Below are 17288 nucleotides of genomic sequence, written 5' to 3'. Positions count from 1 at the left end.
TGTGAAATTCTGGCTGGCAGCTTTACTTATTTGTTGCTTAGTAAATGTTTTACGTTCACATTTGTTTTATAAAAAGGGATCATTGTGGGAATTCTCTGGCCGTCCAGTGGTTAGGACTCTGAGCTTTCACTGACGAGGGCCTGGGTTCGACCCCTGCTCGGTGCAAAGAAAAAAAAGAATCATTGCTGGTGAATTTTCTTCCTGAAGCCAGAAAAAGCTCAATGACACACCCCTCTCCTATGTTCATGGACTAATGGACCTCTGACATATCTTAATTTGTCCTGTTAGAGCAAAAACATTGCAAGTCTCTGTTTCATTTAATGGTACTTGAGTAGTGATGACAAAACCCAACCCCCATAGTTGTTTTGGAGATTTTGTGAGCTTATCTACGTGAGGCTCAGTGCCTGGCATATTAGATAAATTCTCAATAACTAACGAGGATCAGGATGACTTTTGCTCCCATTTAATAGATAAGAAGGCTGAGGTTCAATTAGAATAAGGCACCCGGGTCACAGAGTTGACAATAGGCAGTGGCTGGGCCTGAATCCAGCTCTGACTCAAAAGCCTGTGCTCTTCACCCTGTCTCCGTGCTGCTCTAAAGACAAATACAAGACAAGAAGGGGGGAATTCTCATGGAATCAAGAAAGGACAGTCAAGGAGTGGTTTCATTTTCTATGGCTGCTGTAGAAAATTAACACAAACTTAGCTTCAAACAACACAAACGTATTCTCTTACAGTTCTGGAGGTCAGAGATCCAAAGTGAGTACGGCTAAAATCAAGGTGTGGGCAGGGCTGATTCTTTCTGGGGGCTCCAGGGAAGGATCCATTCCTTGCCTCTTCCAGCTTCTAGAGGCAGCTTGGGGCCTCTCCCACCATCCTCAAAGCCAGCTGCACGGAATGTTCTCTCTGAGAGGCTGCCTTCCTCTTATAAGCCTCTTGTGATTACATTGGGTCCACCTGGATCATCCAAGATACTCTCCCCATCTCAAGACATTGATTACACCTGCAAAGTCCCTCTTGCCCTATAAGGGAACATATGCATAGGTTCTGGGGATCAGGACGTGGGTGTCTTTGTGGGGGCCGCTACTCAGACATCCCCAGGGAGTGAAGGACAGACCCACGGAAGAGGGGGAAAGCTCCTGCTGACATAGGATCTGCTTGCCAGATAGTATAACGCAGGGAGGAGCGTGGTTTCTGGAGCCACATCGTTGAGGATTTAACACAGACTCGTTACCTCTCTGTGCCTCATCTGTGTGAAAGGAAGATCGTAACCTTCTCGCAGGGTCAGCAGGAGGCATAAGGCTGTGAATACACATAAAACACAGCACCGGGCCGCACACACTGTGAGCATTTGAGACACGTTCCCTATTCTCGTTAGCGTCTCCCCTTACTGGGAGAAGCACCCCCTCACAACTCCTAGCTTCTTCTCTGTGCCTCAACGATCATCAGAAGCTTTCCTCCCAGTAACGGGAAGTTGCACGCAGATCTGACAATTTTGGGTTTTAGTGGGAAAACCTCACTGGACCAAATAAGGGTTTGGTTCACCTGGCTCGGTTTTGTCCATGACGTCCAGCAGGGTCCCTTTTCTAGGCCCGACTTTCCAGACTTGGCCTTTTCTGAGTCCTCAAGTCCTCACACCGCTTTCTGTGGGCCATTGCTTCCACCTGGAAGACGCTCTTTCCCTTTATTTTCCTGGAAAACTTTCATGTGCCCTTAAAAACCTACTCAGCTGTTGCCTTCAGGAAGCCCTCCATCACCCTCCAGGGATATTTTATTTTATTTATTTATTTTTAAATTTATTATCATTATTATTTTTTGGGCTGTGCCCCGAGGCATGTGGGATCTTTAGTTCCCCAGCCAGGGATCCGACCCTCGTCCCCGGCAGTGGAAGCATGGGTTCTTAACCACTGGACCTCCAGGGAAAGTCCCATCCAGGGCTATTTGCTTAATTAACTTCCTGGGTTGCCTGAGAGGCGATCAATTCTTACTCAGATCAATTCTTACTCAAGCGATCAATTCTTACTCAGCCAGTCCCCCAGATAAAAGGGTGGAATCCACAATGAATGGAGCAGTGAATGAACCCCACAAGTGGACAGGGGAGCTGTGGCTCGGGTGAGAGTTGAGGTTCCCTGGTCAGAGGATTCGGAGAACCGCAGTTTTATTTTCTGGGTTTCTTACTGTATCTACTCTTCTCAAGCATATTGAGGACATCTGTGGGATGCCTTTGAAGACAATAAACATTTCTTGTTGAAGCCCTGATTTGGCCACCGGCTCCTCCCTCACAAAGTTCCTGCCAGCCTTTCTTACTCCGCCTTAGAAAAGCCCTTTTCTGTTTAAATTTGAGACACTTGCAGATTTCTGAAATTGGAGTGTTCTCCCTACGACACGTCCTTTTTTTTTTTTTTTTAACATCTTTATTGCAGTATAATTGCTTTACATTGTTGTGTTAGTTTCTGCTGTATAACAAAGTGAATCAGCTCTATGTATACATATATCCCCATATCTCTTCCCTCTTGCATCTCCCTCCCACCCTCCCTATCCCACCCCTCTAGGTGGTCACAAAGCACCGAGCTGATCTCCCTGTGCTATGCAGCTGCTTCCCACTAGCTACCTATTTTACGTTTGGTAGTGCATATATACAAGTCCTTTTGAATAAAGTCTGTCCTTATTGAGGTTCAGTTGTGTTTTGATTTGACAGGCAGGGCTCAAAAGTGATGAATGCTGTCACAGTGTGGATAAGCAGCTTAGTTTCAGATGGTCTCATCTGGCAATAAGCCTTTCCTGTGGGTGTTTCTGTGTGACCCAGTGGGTCCAGCAGCTTCCATGATTTTTTTTTCACTTTCTTTTTTTAAAAAAATGAGATATATTTGACTTACAACACTGTGTAGATTTAAGGTGTACAACAGATTGATATGATACACTTGTATTGCAAAATGATTGCCCTTGTGGTGTTAGTTAATACCTCTATCACGTCACAGAATAATTTCTTCTAGTGGTGGGAACAATTAATGTTTATAATACAGTTTTGTTGTCTATAATCACTATATCATGTATTAGGTCTGCAGGACTTATTTATCTACTAGTTATATGTACTCTTAAACAATGGGTCTCACATATCCTCCACCCCCAGCCCGTGGTAACCACCATTTTACTCTGTTTTTATAATTTGAGGGTTTTTTAATTTTTTTAAGGTGGGGGGTCAGGGTCTTATTTAAATGTATCTGAACTTTTTAATGACCTGTCTAATCAATTCTTTTTTCCATTTTCCTTTTTTAAATTTAATTAAAAATTTTTTTATTGTGGTATAGTTGATTTACAATAGTATATTAGTTTCAGGTGTACAACATAGTGATTCAAAAGTTTTATAGATTATACTCCATCTATAGCTATTATAAAATATTGGCTATACTCCCTATGCTGTACAATATATCCCTGTGGCATGTTTATTTTATACATAATCGTTTGAACCTCTTAATACCCTACTCCCCTCTCCCCCGTCCCTCTCCCCACTGGTAACCACTAGTTTGTCCTCTGTATCTGTGAGTCTGTTTCTTTTTTGTTATATTCACTACTTTGTTTTATTTATTAGAGTCCACATATACATGACAACATACAGTATTTGTCTTTCTCTGTCTGACTTATCTCGCTTAGCATAACGCCCCCCAAGTCCATCCATGTTGTCCCAAATGGAAGAATTTCCTTTTTTCTCATGACTGAATAATATTCCATTGTATACATAACACCACATCATCTTTATCCATTCATTCACTGACAGACACTTAGGTTGTTTCCATATCTTGGCTATTGTGAATAATGCTGCAGTGAACATGGAAGTACACATATCTCTTCAGTAACCTGTTTTCATTTCCTTTGGATCTATGCCCAGAAGTGGGAGCATCCATGCTGTTTTGTCACAGTTTAGGGTCCCCCTAGAGGGGTGTCCTAAGTCTGCCACAGTTGCATAGTCTGAGCCAGTTTTTTGAGTGAAGAAATTCCACCCCATTTCAATTAAGCACAGCATGTGCTGGGGCTGAAACACTTAGGTAGACAGTCTCAGGTTTCAGCTCAGAGGCAGGTCCAGGCAGATAGCATCTGTGATTTCAGGATTCGCAAAAAAGCCAGCTGCTTTTCTTTGGCAGCAGCAAAGCCGAGACTCAGTAGGGTCAGACAGCTATGTTCTAAGTTCAAGTAAGGCTTTCCTGAACCCCTTCCTCTTCATCATTCTTAGAGTCCAAACTGACCTTCTAGAAAACATGCACACCAGGCTGGAGAAGCATCAGCCTCTCAGGGTCAGACATCTGACTTCCCAAGAGCCCAGGAGCAACTGAAAATGGCTTTTGAAATCTCCGAAAGTATATCTCCATCTGGAGATTGCCTCCCTTTTCATGTTGTCTCCTTTTTTCCCCAGAGGTTCCTATAGGCAAGACACATCTCTGTTCTTCAAACTCAGAGATTAAGTTTCAACCTGCCCACTGGCAGCAGAAGTCCAGGGCGCTGTGGCCCCTGAACTTTTTCTTTGCAGCTTTCCCTGACTGAGATGATCCCACATCTAGGTGTAATAGCCACAAAATACAAACCCACGCTTTTAAAAGTTTCCCTCTTTCCCCCTCAAACCCCTGAGCAATAAATTCAGCACTTACAAGGTTAATATTACAGTTGGGGGGTTGAAGGGAGGGGCGCTGTGACAATTTTGTGAAGCTATCAAGGAAGCTAAGCATTTTCCTCCTAGGCCCTCTTTTTTTCTCTGGTTTATCTAAAGTTTTGTTCCTTGGGGTGAAGTCTGGAGAAAACCAGTCTGACACAGTTAATTCCCTAGCAACAACTGTGACAACACGTGTGAAGTGTGTCTACCAGGAAAGCCCATCAGACACACATTGCCCAAGTTTCCCACTGCAGGCTGGTCACGTAGTCACGCTCTGCTGAGCACGAACTCCAATTCCCGGCGCCCAGAAGGAAAGCAGGTGTTCAGCATAAGCCACATTATTGTACAAACAGTCAAGGCACAGTGAATCCCCATTAACAGGAAATGGTGAGGCAACCCTACCAAAATCCAAGTTCCCAGATGTCGTTCATGACCTCGAAACAGGCTTTTCTACAGACAGTGGTCTCAGACCTGCTATTAACTCTTTTCGGCATAGGAGCTCTTTGCTGGGAAGGGAGAAAACAGAACGCACCTGTGGTTTGGGATTAACTTTGGAGGTACTGGTGTCAATTTATGCTTTTCAATATATACAGTTGACCCTTGAACAACTTGGGGGTTAGGAGCACTGACCCTCCACTCAGTCAAAAATCTGAGTATAACTTATAGCTGGCCCTCCATATCCAAGGGCCTGCCATATTGGAAGTTCCCCATCTGTGGATTCAACCAACTGTGGATTGTGTATTACTGTACTATTTACTATTTTTTTAATTAATGACTAAATGGCCACATTTAATTCCAGGTAAATGTTAGAACCTCTTGGATTACAACTATAAATACATTTTTTTAAAAAAAGGAACACAGAGAGATAACTATCAACAGTGTCTGAGAATAGAGACTAAGTCAATGTATTGCAGGCAAGGCAGAGGCATTTTTTTTTTAAGCTTTTGCACAGACTTCAAATAATCTTAGAAGAAATATGCAGGCCTTTACAAGATTTGACTTGCTGAAATCAAAACACCTTCCACTCATGAAAAGTCATAAGACTTCAGCTTGTAAAGAAAATAATAAAATAAAAAGAACAGTTCCAGCCTTAGACCAAAAAGACCTGGAGGAGTATGGTAATTAGATTAAACAATCATTGTCAGGCTTGGCACCTGAATGTGCTTAAGAGCAAACGCTCAAAGGGGGTGGGGAGGAGAACAACCTATTTGGTAACAAAGGTGTATTATATATACTGTGATATAAAAAAGGTATGGTGAAAATGTACCTTTTACTAAAGCTTATACAAGTTCCTTGGTCCATAAAAACTATGTTAGATTTTCATCTTCTAGTTTGATTACCTTTTACTCCAGCCACATCTCTATTTCTTGCCCATTTAAACAAAACCAAACACAAACCAAACAAACAAACAGCTGAAAAATATCAATTTCCAAAAGTTTGTACATTTTGATGGTTTTTTTTGTTTGTTTTACTGTGGCTTCTGCACTTCAAAACAGCACTTGCAGATAATGGGCTTTTTGAACAGTATCACTGGGTATGAAAAGTTTTCCCAAGAAACCACAAAAGATTGTTCATTTTTTTCTTTCTTTTTTATATCAACATTTTCCCGCACTCAAGTCAGTGTACGTCCTAGCAAAAAGACGGTAGTTAGGACACAACTGTTGCTGTAGATGATGTGACATTGGTCGAATTTGTGCTGACATTTGTGCAATTCCCCCTGCTGTTTGTGTTTGACTCATTAGGGGGCACTTGGCTGGAGTTGGCTCGAAGGATTGCTCCCGCCACACTGCAATGTGGCTATGGTGCCAGTTCTGGGGTGTAGGGCCCTGGTTCTGGGGTGTTGGTGGAATAAATGATTTCATCATTACAGATCAAAGTCACTGGAACCTGGACTGGCTGCCAGACCCCTCTCCAACCTTCTCGGAATGGAGGAATGTCTGGGACAACACAGAGTATACTCTCTCCACGTCTGTACATAGTTTCAGCTTCTACATCCCCAAACCACACTCATAAATTTGGCGTGAAATTCTGTCCTGTAAGTTCAAGCATTGCTACGTCCCCACCACCATTCAACTGAAGACTGTCTACAACAGGCACGGGTATGACTGGGGCAAGGACAGGGCCCATCGCCTCATAAAATATATACTCTACCTTATCCGTACTATTGATTGTCCAGGAAGCGCCATCATATATCATCTCTTTATTTGGTTCTTTTGGGCATGGAGTGGCCTGAAATTGAATTATTCTTTCTTGAGAAGGGCACAAGTACATTCTTTCTGTATCCTTAAGGTAAAATGCACATGTATGGAGCTGTGACACAGGATCATCTGCATCCAGTAATGCGGTCTGCTTATCAACTTTCCTAATTATCAATCTTGGGAGTGCCATGCCAGTAACTGAACACACAAGTTTGACTGTTTGTCCATAATGGATGTATCCATCGCAGTCTGTGAATTCTTCTCCTTCTGATTCATCATCATCTACGAGATGAATGTAAAATGCTCCCCACTGCTGAGAACTGGCATGGAAATGACCTCCTTCTACATGCAAGTATCTGGTACTAACTGTCTGGGATCGAAGTCGATTAAACAGAGCCACCTTCATTCCCGAGGCGATGCATAAGTCAGCATTTTTCAATGACTGCTTCTTTTTGGAAGGTTTGGAGATGACTTTTATCCACGTGCTGAGGAACACACCAAAGTCATCACTACTGCCACAGAACATCTTTACAGACAGCATGAAGTGCTTCCTCTTGTCTGAGTCAGATATATACAATGTTTTGGCCGTGCAATGGTTCTTTCCTTCCAAGTTCAGCTGCTGCATTTCTTGGTCACTGTTTCCTATTCCAATAAATGCACATGGTTGAGACTCTTGTTCAGAACAACCATTGCGTTCCATTTGTTCTTTTTTTTCCTTCCATCCACTGCCCATAAGATACACATAAGGAGGAGGGCAAAATAACCTTGTTTTCATTTCCATATGACTTCTATGCAGCTTTTGCATGAAGAATAAGTACTGTTTGATCCCCTCGCTCTTTTAAATAATTTCGCATAGCTTCCCTAGTAAGTCGTTTAGATGGAGGCCGCTCACCAAATTTTCTTTTAATCCACGCCATGGTACTTCAAGAACATGTTAAGGTAAGCCACAGGCTGGAACACTTCGATGCCCCTCAAAACACCTCAGTCAGTGTATCTGTATCATTCTCCTTTCCTTTTGAGATAATAATGGTTCTGAAGGACTATAATGCTTCCACTTGAATGATAGTTTCATAATTTCAATGACTCATTAACATAACAAAAGACATCTTTATCACTCAGTAAATTCCATGGGTTTTAGGAGCTGTGAGCCAGGAACCTGTCACAACAGGCACCATCTTCCACAAACTCTTGCCAAAACTCCAACCCTCCTGTACTGTTTACTATTGAAAAAAATCCACGTGTAAGTGGACCCATGCAGTCCAAACCCAAGTTCAAGGGTCAACTGTATGAAGAAATATAGAAAAAAAAATGTGTATTGGGACTTCCCTGGTGGCCCAGTGGTTAAGACTCCATGCTTCCACTGCAGAGGGCACAGGTTTGACCCCTGGTTGGGGAACTAAGATCCTGCATGCTGTGCAGCATGGCCAAAAACTAAAAAAAAATGTGTATAAACACAATCACACACTCATCCCCTGCCAGTTCTGGGTATGAGAGAGCCCGGGAGCAGTGACTCTACAGTAATGAGTATACCTAGTACCCATATTTTGGCCTCTAATCACCATTCTCCACTACACGGCAGAAGGCCTCCTTGTTAAAAGGAGAGGCTAAGTTGGAGAAGGTCATTTAGAGGATGTGACTGCTGGTTGACCCATGAGCTGGACTTGGGCAATTGGAGGCTCCTTGCCCCCTCCCTTGTCTTTGGAATATGCAGTCCACTTGCCCCCTCCCTACTAGAAGCTGCCTCCAGGACACAGCCTTGAGACAGTAAGATGTTGTTAAGACCATCTGGATTGAATACATGACTGAACCCAGTTAAGGCCTCTATATAAACTTTTAAGATTATCTATAAATAGATCTCTGCACCTGGCAGGCAGGTGCAGAGATCTATTTGTCTTGCAGTCACCAAAGACAAGCCTTGTATGTGAATTCCCTTATTAAACCTGCCACCTCCCAACCTGAAGTGATCTGCCTCTTTCTTCGGTCTCTCCCTACCTTCTGTGTCTGGAGCTCCTGTTTCAGATTTCACCTAGGAGACTCCCGAGGGTGCAAATCAACAGGCTGGGAAAGTACAAGGTGAGCCTCACATGTCTTGTGCCAGAAAGTAAGGGGGTGATTAAAGAATGATGGGGACAAATCAAAAGGACACAGAAGCCAGCCTGAAGGGTTCCCATGGCCAAATCTGGGTTAATTTAAGGATCAAAATAAGTGACAGTAACTGATCATAACACATTGAATAGATTAGAAATCCAGGAGTCTAGATTATATTAATAAATCAGTTAATGAGAGTTTAATGAAAAGCAGATATTTTCATGAACTCAAAGTACCACTCCACACACTACTTCCTGATTATAATGGAAAAAACTAGTAACTTTACAGTGAAAGGTCTAGCAGATATCATATGGGTCCAGTAATCAAAATTAACATCACCACAAATGGGATAAATAAAATTGTACGCCAAAAGAGCACATCATCACTTCTGTGATATTCTGGCCAAAGATGCATAAGCTGAATCTAATCACGAGGAAATATCAGACAAGTCCAAATTAAGGGATGTTCTACACAAGAACAAAAATAGCATGTAATCTTCTAAAGTGTCAAGCTCATGGAAGTCTGAGAAAATATTCCATACTGAAGGAGCCTAAGGTGCTGTAATGACTAAATGCATTGTGTGATCCTAGATTGGATAATTTTGCTATAAAGGACATTGTTGGGGCAATTGATGAAATGTGAATGGAATATGTGGATTAGATGGTAGTAATGTACAAATATTAATCTCCTGATTTTGGTTGTTATAAAATGATTGTGTAGAAAAATATCCATATTTGTAATAATATACACTGAAGTATCCAGGGGTGATGGGGCATCATGATAGTCTCAGAGTTCAGGGAAGGAAAATCCTTTGTTACTGTACTTGTAACTTTTATGTAAGTTTGAAAATAATTGTTTCAAAAATTTAAGGGGGGGATTGTAGAGTTATCTTCCTGTGTAATTATGAAATTAGCTGCTACTAAGACTTTTGTACTGGTTAGGATAGACTTGATACTTCAGCTAATCCCTGAAATCTCAGTGTCTTAGTGCAAAAAAGATTTCTCACTCAAGTGATGTCCAACAGAGGTCAGGCAGTCCTTCATCTTGTAGCTACATATATGGAACAGGTGGCACCCATAATTCATGGCTAGAGATCACTGTGGAAAAGGAAGGAGAGAATCACCTGGAATATTTTTATGGGCAATGCCAGGAAGTGGTGCACGTCATTTTTGTCCTCACTCCATTGGCCAGAATTCAATCACATGGCTCCAATCCATATTGGAGGATGTGAACGTCGTCTTCTTGTGTGCCCATAAAGAGAAAACAGTGTGTTGACCATATAGCAGTGTTTCTGTGATACTCTTTTTTTTTTTTTTTTTGCGGTACGCAGGTCTCTCACTGCCGTGACCTCTCCCATTTCGGAGCACAGGCTCCGCACGCGCAGGCTCAGCGGCCACGGCTCACGGGCACAGCCGCTCCACGGCATGTGGGATCCTCCTGGACCGGGGCACGAACCCGCGTCCCCTGCATCGGCAGGCGGACCCCCAACCACTGCGCCACCAGGGAAGCCCCTTCTGTGATACTCTTAAAACATCACTTTGATAAACTTTCTCTCATGTGGTGGAGACTAATGAATTTAAGGACCTGCGCATTGATTAAAGTTCTCACCACATTTTTTTTTATTTTATGAATACACTCTCTGATAACTTGTATGACCTGACATTAGAAAAAGAACATTAGGTTATTTTTCTAATACGGTCTTTTTAATAAATCTGAAGACTCACCCCAATTACAATTTTCTTCCTGTGTAGAAGGTAGGGTAGCAGTTTGAGCATTGACGATAGCCAGGGCTACAACCATCACATTTATGGATTTTGTTCTGCATGGACGTTTAATGATTGGGGAGACCAGAGGTATCTCTGGAATCCTTGCCATGCATGATACCAATAGAGTCCATCAACAGTGTAGGAAAACTGATGTCTTCCAAGAGTGGAGTGCTAACTGTAGCCCTTCCTGTAGCATGACCTACATGGATTGGACATAAATAAGTGTGCATGCTGTTTACTAAGACTTGAGGTGCAAATGAGGCCCCTACAACACTGTGCTATATTGTCTGTTGGTCACATGACATCATCACTTCTTTTTACGACTGAATCTGTTAAGGGCTTCTGTATTAAAAGAGAAGACAGGAACAGCATAGCTCAGAATCCCCTTCCCCAGATGTTTCTTGGTTATAGTTGGCCATTGAAAAGGCACTCACATGAGACTTAGGAAGCATAGGAAGAAAAGGCATTATTCTCCAGAGGCAACTGCAGGAGGAAACATGGACAGGCATGAGCTTCAAAGCATCCAAGTGAGCTTCTTAAGAATCATCCAGGGAATTCCCTAGTGGTTCAGTGGTTAGGAGTCTGTGCTTTCACTGTTGAGGGCCCGGGGTCAATCCCTGGTCAGAGAGCTAAGATCCCACAAGCCTCGTGGTGCGGCCAAAAAAAAAAAAAGAATCATCCATATTGATGCTGCTGTGAGTGCAACTGCTGTGTATGCTGAGCCACAGCTGTCATGCCAGCCAGGTGCAAAGGCAGCTTAGCTACTGAGGCTATTCTAGACGACAGCTTAGTTCCTTTTTCAGGCTCATTTGCTTTTGCTTTTTTGTTGAATGATTCCAATCATAAATAAAGCTTTTAATACTTTAAAAAATATATCACCCATATTGGTACTATAGACTGAGATAGCTTATGGGGCTTTCCACATCTTCAGCAGCTTCAGAGAAATCCCTTGAGTATCACTCATGTTGCTGCTGTAGACTGAGATTCTTGAGATTGGCAGCAGCTTCTAAGAAAGCTCTTGAGAACCCAGTTTGGCGCTGCAGGCTGGTGTTGGTTTCCCCGATCAACGTTCCCTTAGCTCTTCCAAACGTGTGCGTGCCTCTTATTGTCTGTATTAAAAGCATTCATGCCTGCAGAAACTAACACAATGTTGTAAGTCCACTATACTCCAATAAGAATTATTACTCCATGGGAATTCCCTGGTGGTCCAGTGGTTAGGGTTCCGTGCTTCCACTGCAGGGGGCACAAGTTTGATCCCTGGTTGGGGAACTAAGATCTAGCATGCCATGCGGCAGGGCAAAAAAAAAAAAAAAATTATTACTCCCCGCCCTCCTCCCCCCCCAAAAAAAGCATTCATGCCTAGAATATACAGAGTGGCATCTGGTTCTCTATTGAACCCTGACAGGTCAAGTACTGGCCATATGTATAGAATTTCTGTCCTCTTGTGTAGACTCTGATGAGTAAGAAGATCTGAACTATTATTCAAAATGATAAACTCTTCACATGTATATGGTTTTCTTTTCCTCATGCACCTCTGATGAATAAGATGAGTTTCACATGAAGTCCTTAATATCTTTTTCCTATATATGGAAGCTTCTCTCCCATGTGGGTTCTGAGATGGACACGAAGATGTGAACTCCAAATAAGCCCTTACTCCACTCATCCCATTCATGGCTGTTTTCATTCTTATCACATTCATTATATTTACAGGATTCATCCCCTGAGAGAACACTCAGATGAGTGTGAAAACTCAGCTATATGCAAAATCCTTTCCACACACATAGCACTTGTAGGGCTTCTCCTCCTTATGGACTTCAGTGAATATGAAGGTATCTGCTCTCTCTGAAGCTCTTTCCACTGCTATTCACAGTAAGTCCTCCCTCCTGAGTGAAAACTAAGTGCACTTGGGGAATATCACTTGAACTGAACTTGAAGAAACACTTTCCACTCTCACCGCATGTTAGGATTTCTCTCCAATGTTCACCCTCTAGTGGACATGATGGGAGTTCTTGTCAAATCCCTCTCCACATTCCTCACTTGTTTAGAATCTCTTTCCTATACCTCAAAACACAAATAAGTGACCTAAAGCCAAATCTCTTACCATGCACACTATACCTGTAAAACTATTATTCCCATGTGAGCTCAATGATGGCTGTAAGAGATGACTCCCTTCTAAAGCCCTTACCACATTTATACTGTTTTCTCCCTGAGAGAACAAACTGATGTCTGGGAATATATGAGCTGATCAAAATCATACCAACTATGTTCTCTGATCATAATGGAATCAAACTAGAAATTAAACTAAGAAACAAAACAGAAAACTCTCCAAACATTTGGAAATGGAATGAAAATAAAAATACAACATATTAAAATCTAGGGGTGCTGAAAGGGAAATTCATGCCACTAAATGTTTACCTTAGTAAAGAGGAAAGGTCTCAAAACAATAGTCCAAATCCCACTCAGATAACTAGGAAAAGAGCAAAATAAATAAAAAGTAAGCACAAGAAAGGAAATAATAAAGAGCAGAAATAAATACAATTAAAAACAGAAAAATAAAGGAAAATCAATGAAACAGAAAGCTGATTCTTTGAAATGATCCATAAAATTGATAAGCTTCTAGCAAGACAAAGACATTACCAGTATCAAGGATAAAATGGGGGATATAATTACAGATGTTGCAGCCAATGAAAACTTAATAAAGGACTTCTATGAACAACTCTATCCAGGTAAATTCAACAACTGAAGAGAAATAGACCAATTCTTTGAAAACCAAACTACCCAAATTCACCCAATATGAAATAATCTCAATAGTCCTATAACTATTGAAGAAATGTAATCCATCATTTTAAAACTTCCCAAAAAAGAAATCTCTAAGCCCAGATAGTTTCACTGGAGAATTCTACTAAACATTTGAAGAAGCGTCAGCACCAATTATACACAATCTCTTCCAGAAAATAGAAGCCAATATTATCCTGATACCAAAATTACAGACAGTACAAAAGAAAGGAAGAAAGAAAGAACTAAAGGAAGGAAGAAAGAAAAGAGTTTATTGTTGTAGCTAAGTGAAAACTTGAAGCAATCATAGAAATGTGACTGTTAATTATGTTAAGTGTGATAATAGCTTTCTGATCTTGTAAAAAATAGTCTACATTTAAGAGATGCCTATAGGTGTAAGAGATGCCATCAGGGATTTGCTTTAAATTATTTCAACATGTAAGATAAAAAGGAAAAAGGGATAGATTAAGCAAATGTGGCAAAATCTTGACCATTGTTAAATTTGAGTGATGAATATATGGGGTCCATTGTATTTTCTCTTTTTGACTATTTTGGACGTTTTTCATAATTAAGAATTAAAATCTTGAATGTTTAAAGCCTGAATTTTACCAATACTGCTATCTGTGTGAACTAGGGCAATGGTTTGACCCTTCCTCATGTTACAATGGGAATAATAACACTTACCTCACTGAGGCTTCAACATCGTAGGAATGGTGATCTTGAAGTATCCCTCAATGGATGTTAAGCTCTCTTTGTAAGAGTCATATCCCTTCTGAGAATGGAAAAGATGTTTAACCAAGAAAGGAAATACTACTTCCTGGAATTTACTGAACTATCTTCCTTCTGGAAAAGGAGAAAGCAAATATGACAGAGAGCCCATAATACTAGGTCAGTGGGGCTGAATGGAGAGCTGAATTCCCACTCCCCACCTCCCCACCTCACTCCCACCACCCACAGAGGTGAGGCAGTCCTAGGCAGTGCTCTAATGCCTCCCACTAGGCTGAACGGGGAGAGCTGAACTTTCAGCAGCAAGGAGGTAGAGGCAGTTGGCCCTCTGCCACCCCCCCACTAGCCCCCCAACTCCCACACACACAGTGTCAAAAGGGCCCAGAGGGAAGGTGAATTTCCATTCCCATTTGGACCTGTGTACTACACCTAAACAGGTGACTTCCTGCCAAAAAAGATCAAATGGGATCCAAAGTCTTGCAACATTGTACCCCAAATATCCAGGATACAATAATAATAATAAAAAAATCACCCATCATACCAAGAACCAGAACAATCAGAACTTGAATGAGAAAAAAACAATCAACAGACATCAATACCAAGACAATTTAGATGTTGGGATTATCTGAAAAGGATTTTTAAGTAATTACATAATCCTTCTTTCTGTCTCAGCTAGTTTGAGTTGGGTTTTCTATTTCTTACAACTGAGAACATCCTAACGGTTATAAACATCCATGACCTCCAGTAGCCCACCCCAGTGTCTGGTGTTGGCCCTGGATTCCTGATGGTAACATGAAACTTGAGATACCATAGAACTTAAGCAACCAGTGTCCTGGAAGGTAAGGTCCAGAAGAAAAAAAAATGTGGGAACAACTAGGTCCTACAGTATAGCACAGGGAACTCTACTCAATATTCTGTAATAACCTATAAAGGAAAAGAATCTGAAAAAGAATATATATATATACATATATATATATATATACATATTATATACATATATCAATTACTTTGTTGTGCAGTTGAAACTAACACAACATTGCAAATTAGCTATACTCAAAAAAACCCCCAAAGCAAAACAGCTGTGGGAAACTGTCCACTACCTCCAGTAAATATACACCTGAGTAAACCATTCAACCAAGCAAACTTGAAAAATACAGAAGCATCTGAGAAGCATGGGGTGCTGTCCAAAATGCTCTGTGCCTTAACAGCTTAGTTCAACATCCAAAATGCATATTATAATATGTTCTCCCTTCTTTGTAGACTCCTTGACAGGAAGCTTTATGGAATGAAAACCCAGTTTCTCTTTTTCCATTCAGTCTGTTCCTGTCACCAAAGACCCAACAAAAGAAAAATAGTGAAACTTACACTATACACAACTGATGGTACACTGTCCAGAGAAAGTCTTAAATGATGTGATAAAAAGTTGAGCCCTTTACTGCTTGAAAAGTGGAGCTGAGCAGGACAGGAGCCAATGGCAAAAATCTAACAGTCAAATTGTAGACTACATGATTTAACATATTTTTATTAAATTATCATTTCCTTGAATTAATTTTTAAGGCTTCTTCCAAGAATCCTTTTCCTAGTACAATTTATCGTGACTACTTGGGATTGAGCTCACTAACATTTTCAAATGTTTGTCCTATTCCTCTCCTTCAAGTGAGACAAAGTCCAGGGCACCTGCTCTGTTCAGCACTGGTTCCAGGTCACGGTCATACAAGCAGTAAACAGACTTCCTGCCCCCATGGAGCTTAAATTCTAGTGGACATGGATTTTGTCATGTCCATCATTATACTTTTCCTAAAGTCCTGACGGTACTTATCATTTTTAAAGCTTCTCCCCGTGTAGATTCTATTGAATGTAAAGGTTCTGACTGAAACCTACACCATCCTTACAAGGTTTCTCTGCTGTGCATTCTCTTGAGAATTATGACATTTTGGGCTCTGCTGGACACATTGGCCATACTCATACAACAAACAGGTCTCCTCCAATGGAATTCGGATAACTGTAAAAAAAAAAAAGCAGCTCCCTCCTGAATGCTTAAAATACAACATTTTATAAATAGCCCCTGTTGTGGGCGTTTTCTGATGAAAATGAGAAGTCTAAATTCTGAAGAACACTTTTATCACACTCTGCGTGTACTGGATTGATCACCACTATGGACTCTCTGATGAACCTGAAGACATGAACTCTTGCTAAAGCCCTTACCACAGTCAAAACATTTGTAGGGTTTCTCTCCTGTATGGACCCTCCGATGGGCTTGAAGATGGGAGGTCTGACTGAAGCTCTTCCCACATGTGCCACACTTATAGGGTTTCTCTCCCGTGTGGATCCTCTGATGAACGTGAAGGTATGAGTTCCAGATGAAGCCTTTCCCACATTCTTCACATCTGTAGGGTTTCTCTCCCGTGTGGACTCTCTGATGGGCTTGAAGATGGGAGCCCCAACTGAAACCCTTCCCACACACATCACACGTGTAGGGTTTCTCTCTGGTGTGGACCCGCTGGTGGTCTTGAAGATGTGAGCTCTGACTGAAGCCTTTCCCACATGTGTCACATTTGTAGGGCTTCTCTCCTGTGTGGACTCTCTGATGGGCCTGAAGATGGGAAATCTGACTGAAGTCCTTCCCACATGTGTCACATCTGTAGGGTTTCTCTCCCGTGTGGACTCTCTGATGGGCCTGAAGATGGGAATTCCGGCTGAAGCTCTTATTACACACATCACATTTGTAGGGTTTCTCGCCGGTGTGGATTCTCTGATGGGCTTGAAGGTTGGAGGCCTTACTGAAGTCTTTCCCACATACCTCGCATTTATATGGTTCCTCTCCAGTGTGAACACTCTGAAGAGGACCAGAGCTCTGACTGAATATCCTGTCACATGCCTTCCATTTGGACGTTTTGTCTGGAGGGTAGGCTGTCTGTTGGGCTTGAATTTGTGATGTCTCATTGAAGCCTTTACCACACAGCTCACATTTCCAGGATTTCTCGCCAGTGCTGTCTACACAGTGACTGTTGAGGTCTAAGCTATGACTGGAGCCCTTCCCACACCTGCCACCCCTACACAGATTCTCCCCCAGGTGAATGGGCTCATGAGTGG

The 17288-nt window shown here is 41.8% G+C and overlaps 1 pseudogene across 1 annotated transcript; it reads right to left on the bottom strand.

The window, feature by feature from the left end:
* Nucleotides 1–6058: 6058 nt before the first annotated feature.
* Nucleotides 6059–7757, bottom strand: LOC307066503 (recombining binding protein suppressor of hairless-like; annotated as a pseudogene). The gene has a single exon. The product of its transcript is annotated as a recombining binding protein suppressor of hairless-like (transcript).
* Between the last annotated feature and the right edge of the window lie 9531 nt (nt 7758–17288).

The sequence above is a fragment of the Hyperoodon ampullatus genome (genome assembly GCF_949752795.1).
Source record: "Hyperoodon ampullatus genome assembly, chromosome: 18".
NCBI classification, from domain to species: domain Eukaryota; kingdom Metazoa; phylum Chordata; class Mammalia; order Artiodactyla; family Ziphiidae; genus Hyperoodon; species Hyperoodon ampullatus.
Note: the sequence above shows the minus strand (reverse complement) of the source record. Positions and strands in the feature narration are given on the sequence as shown.